General features: G+C 50.8%; 1 long non-coding RNA gene across 1 annotated transcript; it reads left to right on the top strand.

Moving 5' to 3' along the window:
• The first annotated feature begins 266 nt into the window (after positions 1-266).
• LOC147007869 (uncharacterized) lies at positions 267-6,849 on the top strand. The gene is made up of 3 exons (XR_015053872.1): positions 267-3,065; positions 5,397-5,596; positions 5,842-6,849. It is a non-coding gene; the product is annotated as an uncharacterized LOC147007869 (long non-coding RNA).
• Positions 6,850-7,116: the final 267 nt, after the last annotated feature.

The following is a 7,116-nucleotide window of genomic DNA, read 5'->3' as shown; positions in this document are numbered from 1 at the left end:
CGTCCGCCATTTTGAGCTTGTCCGCCATTTCGAGCTCGTCCGCCATTTTGAGCTTGCATGCCATTTCGAGCTCATCCGCCATTTCGTGCTTGTCTGCCATTTCAAGCTCGTCTGCCATTTCGAGCTCGTCCGCCATGTCAAACTCATCCGTCATTTCATTTCGAGCTCGTCCGCCATTTCAAGCTTGTCCCCCATTTCGTGCTTGTCCGCCATTTTGAGTTCGTCCATTTCGTACCCGTCCGCAATTGCGTGCACATCCACCATTTCGAGCTCGTCCGCCATTTCGAGCTCATCCGCCATTTCGAGCTCGTCTGTCATTTCAAGTTCGTCTGCCATTCCGTGCTCGTCCGCCATGTCAAACTCGTCCGTCCTTTCATTTGGAGCTCGTCCGCCATTTCAAGCTTGTCCCCCATTTGGTGCTTCTCCGCCATTTTGAGTTATTCCATTTCGTGCCCGTCCACCATTTTGTGCCAGTCCGCCATTTCGAGCTCGTCCGCCATTTCGAGCTCGTACACCATATCGAGCTCGTCAGCCATTTCAAGCTCGTCCGCCATTTCGAGCTCGTCCACCATTTCGAGCTCATGCGCCATTTCGAGCTCGTCCGCCATTTTGAGCTCGCCCGCCATTTTGTGCTCGTCCGCCATTTCGACCTCGTACGTCATTTCATACTCGTCCGTCATTTCATTTCGAGCTTGTCCTCCATTTCGAGCTCGTCCACCATTTCGAGCTCGTCCGCATATCAAGCTCACCAGCCATTTCGAGCTCGTCCACCATTTCGAGCTCTCCCGTCATTTCAAACTCGTCCGTCATTTCATTTCAAACTCGTCCGCCATTTCGAGCTCGTCCGCCATATCGAGCTCGCCCGCCATTTCGAGCTCGTCCACCATTTCGAGCTCGTCCGCCATTTCAAACTCGTCCGTCATTTCATTTCGAGCTTGTCCGCCATTTCGAGCAAGTCCACCATTTCGTGCTCGTCCGCCATTTCGTGCTCGTCCGGCATTTCGAGCTCGTCTGCCATTCCGTGCTCGTCCGCCATTTCGAGCTGGTCTGCCATTTCGAGCTCGTCCGCCATTTCGACTTCGTCCGCCATTTCGAGGTCGTCCGCCATTTCGAGCTCGTCCGCCATTTCCAGCTTGCACGCTATTTCGTGCTCATCCGCCATTTCGAGCTCGTCTGCCATTTCAAGCTCGTCTGCCATTTCGAGCTCGTCCGCCATGTCAAACTCGTCCGTCATTTCATTTCGAGCTCGTCCGCCATTTCAAGCTTGTCCCCCATTTCGTGCTTCTCCGCCATTTTGAGTTCTTCCATTTCGTATCCGTCCGCAATTGCGTGCCCATCCACCATTTCGAGCTCGTCCGCCATTTCGAGCTCGTCCGCCATTTCGAGCTTGCACGCCATTTCGAGCTCATCCGCCATTTCGAGCTCGTCTGCCATTTCAAGCTCGTCTGCCATTTCGCGCTCGTCCGTCATTTCATTTCGAGCTCGTCCGCCATTTCGAGCTTGCACGCCATTTCGAGCTCATCCGCCATTTCGAGCTCGTCTGCCATTTCAAGCTCGTCTGCCATTTCGAGCTCGTCCGCCATGTCAAACTCGTCCGTCATTTCATTTCGAGCTCGTCCGCCATTTCAAGCTTGTCCCCCATTTCGTGCTTGTCCGCCATTTTGAGTTCGTCCATTTCGTACCCGTCCGCAATTGCGTGCCCATCCACCATTTCGTGCCTGTCTGCCATTTCGTGCCCGTCCGCCATTTTGTGCCTGTCCGCCATTTCGAGCTCGTCCGCCATTTCGAGCTCGTCCGCCATTTCGAGCTTGCACGCCATTTCGAGCTCATCCGCCATTTCGAGCTCGTCTGCCATTTCAAGCTCGTCTGCCATTTCGAGCTCGTCCGCTATGTCAAACTCGTCCGTCATTTCATTTCGAGCTCGTCCGCCATTTCAAGCTTGTCCCCCATTTCGTGCTTGTCCGCCATTTTGAGTTCGTCCATTTCGTACCCGTCCGCAATTGCGTGCCCATCCACCATTTCGTGCCCGTCTGCCATTTCGTGCCCTTCCGCCATTTTGTGCCCCTCCGCCATTTTGTGCCCGTCCGCCATTTCGAGCTCGTCCGCCATTTCGAGCTCGTCCACCATATCGAGCTCGTCAGCCATTTCGAGCTCGTCCGCCATTTCGAGCTCGTCCACCATTTCGAGCTCATCTGCCATTTCGAGATCGTCCGCCATTTCGAGCTCGCCCGCCATTTTGTGCTTGCCCGCCATTTCGTGCTCGTCCGCCATTTTGTGCCCGTTCCCCCATTTCGAGCTCGTCCGCCATTTCGTGCCCGTCCGACATTTTGTGCCCTTCCGCCATTTCGTGCCCGTTCGGCCATTTTGTGCCCGTCCGCCATTTCGAGCTCGTCCGAACTTTTTTGTGCCCGTCCGCCATTTCATGCCCTCCGCCATTTCGTGCCCGTCCGCCATTTCGACCTCGTGCGCCATAACAGAGACAGGTGATTTTCCTCTCTCAGGGAAAGGACATTCCAGGCACTCACCCCAAGGGACAGCCTCAGGTTAACCCAAGGAGATTGTCGTCTGGTGTACGAAACCTGTGCACCACTCTGACACACACGTGACCGTAATCTGACCCGGGAAGGTTACCCCATGGTTTTCCTCCTATCATCATGAATGGGGGTCCCAAAGGGTCCTGAACTAACTTTTTCCTCAAAACTTTATGGAATCAATGGGAATTTGCACAGACACAATGTCGGGGCTCCCTCATTAATCCCTGAAAGTTTCAGCTTCCTCGGTCAAATCCTCCCGGAGGAGGAGATGATACATACCCACCTACATACCCACATCCCCGCATACCCACATACATATCCACATACATACCCACATACATACCCACATTCATACCCACATACATATCCACATACATATCCACATACATACTGTTGTGATAATAAAGTGCCGTGCTGTAATTGGCGGCAACGGAAATTGGGCGGATGTGGCAGCACTGTATATGAAGGTCAATGGCTGGTGATGACACGTATACCACGTACTCCATGGAAAGTCATTCTGGAACAGTAATGGTATGTTATATACGATATTAGGAATAATGTACTCTGAGGAATGTAATTGGGATTAGAGTATGGAGTTTAACTTCGTTATTATGTGATGCGTATGTGGTATTTGCCTTCAGTATTATGTGTACAAGTTATTGTATTTTGTTATTCTTACCCTATGTATATTGTTGTGGTTACCAAATTCGCAAACCACCATTCAGGTCCCTTAGGTGAGGTATCTCGGTAAGTGCATGTGTAGTTAGGCCCAAACCCGTTGTCTAGTGGGAATACATGTCATTTATGCGTGCTGCGACTCTTCAGGATAGCCGTTTTTCTTTTACTATCTTTATTTTGGACCAACCGCCATGATTACCACCACAACCACAACATCAACCACCAACCACAACGCCGCTTCACCACAACCGCCACGACCTTCACGTCACACCTCGCAGCCGTCGCATCGCCACCGTTCTTGCGCCGCCTGTGGGTACCGGTGTTGGACTCGTGCAGGGCGCGCGCCGAACAGCGTGTACAAAATCACGGATTTTGTGCTTCAAAAACGGATCAAAAACGACACACGCCCACTTTTTGCCGTCCAATCGGTGAGCGAGGGGCGATTTGGCCCCGCCTCCAGGGCGATCGATATATGCAAATTTATGGATCAAAAAGCCTTCACGCCCACTTTTTCTCGGGCCAATGGGGAGCGAGGTGAAAGGTCGAAGGGAGGGGGTCAAAGATGAGAGGGCGAAGTTACGGGGCGGATAAAAGGACCGTGTTCGTCAGTCCAGGAGAGTCGAGAGGCGGAGAGTAGGAGAGTAGGAGAGTCGGAAACAGAGAGTCAAGACTTCGCGGGCGGTGGAGCTGCTCGTCGTGTGCGTTGGAGTCGGAACGGAGGGGACGAGCTGTGGAAAGGCGGCGACACCAGACGAGGGGGTGCTCGCGTCGTGCAGGGAGCTGCACCCGAGGGAGGCCGACAGCGCGACCTGGCCGAGGTGGAGACGCTCGTCGCGGGATAATAAAGATCCTCTATACCCCGAGCATCAGCAACCCCCTCCTGTTTCCCCCTGCGCTGAGATAGTGCGACCAAGGGGGCCCCTTTCCCACCCCCTACCAGACACTGTCCGCGAGGCCCGCGGAGTTGAGGCGCCATCGCCGCTCCGCGTCTCATCACCAGACGGGTAGGCGCGACCCGGTCTCAGCCTCAGGCCCGCCTCATCCTTGAGGGTATTTTTTTTCCTTGGTTTTGGGTATGTGTTGTCGGCGCCGTCTGTGAAGTAGAATTGTATAAGTGTTGCCGTGTGCTCGGTAGTCGGTATTAGCTCTGCATTGTGTTTTCGCTTTTACATTTGCTTTTTGTGTAAATTGAATTGTGTTTTTCTTTTCTGTGTGCTTTTGGTGGAATTGAATATGTGTGCTTTCCGTTCATCGCGAATAAATGTGCTTTGTGTTGAACTGTTTCCCGCTTCGCTTCGTCATTTCCTTCATTGAATCCTCATCTTGCTTCACGTAAAGGGTTGGTAGTGGGCTGAATACGCCCGATAATTAATCGAACCGTCGAGGTCGACGATAACACCGCTCGGTTATCCCGATAGTACGGAACGGGTCGCTTAAGTGGCCCGTGTCCGAAGTCGACCTGCGGCGAGGTGCGATCGCCCGGTCTACCCTCCGCGTGGGTACTTAGGTAGGTCGAATTTGGCGAGCAACCCTATCCCACGCGGGGGCTGATTGGCTCGATCGCGGTGAGACCGAAAGGTCCACCCGTGACTGGTTCCCGGCGTTAGTCCGAGAGGGTCACGACTGGATTGTCCGTCCGGTGGGCGACGTGCCGCGATTCGAGTTACGTGGCCGTCAGCACGCCGGCGGGCGCGAATCCGCAACAATATTTATGTTGTTGTAGATATGCGTTTGGGTTTTGTGAGAATAAAGCCGATCGAAAAGGTCTATTGTTGATTACTACAACACATACCCTTATATATACCCACATACATATCCACATACATATCCACATACATACCCACATACATATCCACATACATACCCACATACATACCCACCTACATACCCACACCCCCGCATACCCACATACATACCCACATACATACCCACATACCCATATATAACTCCGTTATTGAGGGAAGATTGTCGATAAATACAAAAACAGAAAATAAAGAACGTTGTTTCGTGTCGAGAGAATAATCATCGACGAACTCGGACTCGATTTTCCACTTTCACAACACAATCTGAAACACAAACAATCCGTTAAAACGAAACGTTCAATCTTTGTATTTATTTTAAATCATGGACACGTGATTTGGCGGGAACCAATCAGAACTCGCGGTTCGCTTTTTCCCCAAACAGCTCGCACTCTTCACTCGGTTACCACAGCGTACCGTCCTTCACGTGACACGACGTGCGGTCCACCATGACCCGAGATCTCAGAGAGAACACCCCGGGATCCACGAGCGGCTCCGATGGAGGATACGTGGTCGGTCCGGGAGGTTCTCCGGAAGACCGCGGGTCCATGGTCGGTTCACCCGAGGACAAGGGGTCCAGACCCGGTACGTGACGTTCACTCCGTACCGATAACTTGTGTTTCCCGTGCTGATCCGTGCTGTGTACTAACACAGGAACTCATTGATTTAGTGAATGTCACGATGTCTGGAGCGGAGCCGGAATTGAATTGTGAATGGAAATCCCATCCATGACATGTTACCCTCCCTCTTGTACATGAATGACATCATTTTATACCTCATCACTTCATTCATAATTCGATTCCTCTTTAATATCGTTTACAACAAATCAGATGACGATTCCCTTGTGGTGATGGGCCTCGATACCGGCACACAATGGCCTGTTCATTGACTCCTGTGGCATATTTGACGTCCTCGAGGAATCACTGGATGAGAAGACAAGCGACTTTCCTTTGCTTTGAGAGGAAGGTATGCTCACTGATGCAACACCTTCCCTGTGCATCACCAGGTTGGGAGATTATAGCTCGTCCTGTAACAACCTTATTTAAGGCCAAATTATGTTCAATATTATATTTAAAGATGTAAAGGGTAAACTTAGTTACCACTAAACCAGTTGGCTGTTTGAAAGCAGAGTTGGTGAGAGTTTACCAGGAAACTAATTCATTCTACTCGATGGATGGAAGTCACAAGTTCCAATGTCAGAGTTTGACCAAAAATCATTTTTCACGAAATTTTAACCTGAAGATGTAACCTCGACCTTTGACCTGCTGTAAGAACTGTCATGAAACCATTGTCACGGGACAGGTGCGTTTGTACCGACTTTGTTTATGTTTTGGTAAATTATCATAAAGATATACCTGCTGGTGTTGGTTTAGTGGTTTGGGTGGTGGGCTTGGTTTACTTGGGTCCTGAGTTCAAATCCCACTTGGCTGTTGAATTAATACCAGGTGGGGTTGACTCAGCTTGTCATCCTTCTGAGGTTAGCAAAGTGATACCAGCTTGCTGGGATGATTGAGCCGTTTGAGTATCCTGTGTCAGAGTGGTCACCTGTCCAGGATTGTGTCCAAAAACCCAGGAGACTGCTGTCGCAGCACTGATGCTCTCTCTGTCCAGAGTGTGGTCTTCATGGATGGATCATAAAGGACATGTTTAACAACATTACCCATCACTGAGGATCAGGGACTTGAACTCTCATGAGCACCTGACTAATTAAATAATTTACAGGTAATCATAACCTCTTTTAATTGAGGAAAGTGTGAAAATGTAATATATAAAGCTTAATTCGTGTGTGTTTACTTGTTTCCCAGCAAATACTACCTGTCGCTTCGCTGATGGGAATATTCAAGGGAAGAGAGGAGAGGAGGGAGGGGAAGGATAGAGGATGAGGGGGGAGGTGAGAGGAGGGAGGGGAAGGGTAGAGGAGGAAGAGGGGTAGGATAGAGAGGGATAGGGTGAGGAGAGAGAGAGAGGGATGGGATAGGAGAGAAACCGATGGGGGTGAGGGAGCAGTTTGTTCAAGATGTCTGTCCGTCAGTCTGTCGACAAACATCAGATTATGTTCGAGGAACAACTCCATTTCAGTTGAAAGTTATATTTTGAACATTAAT

The sequence above is a fragment of the Eptatretus burgeri genome, chromosome 24 (assembly GCF_056783735.1).
Source record: "Eptatretus burgeri isolate ZD-2024b chromosome 24, Ebu_testis_v1, whole genome shotgun sequence".
Taxonomy (NCBI): Eukaryota; Metazoa; Chordata; class Myxini; order Myxiniformes; family Myxinidae; genus Eptatretus; species Eptatretus burgeri.
The sequence above is the reverse complement of the archived record's forward strand: the minus strand, read 5'-3'. Positions and strand labels throughout refer to the sequence as shown.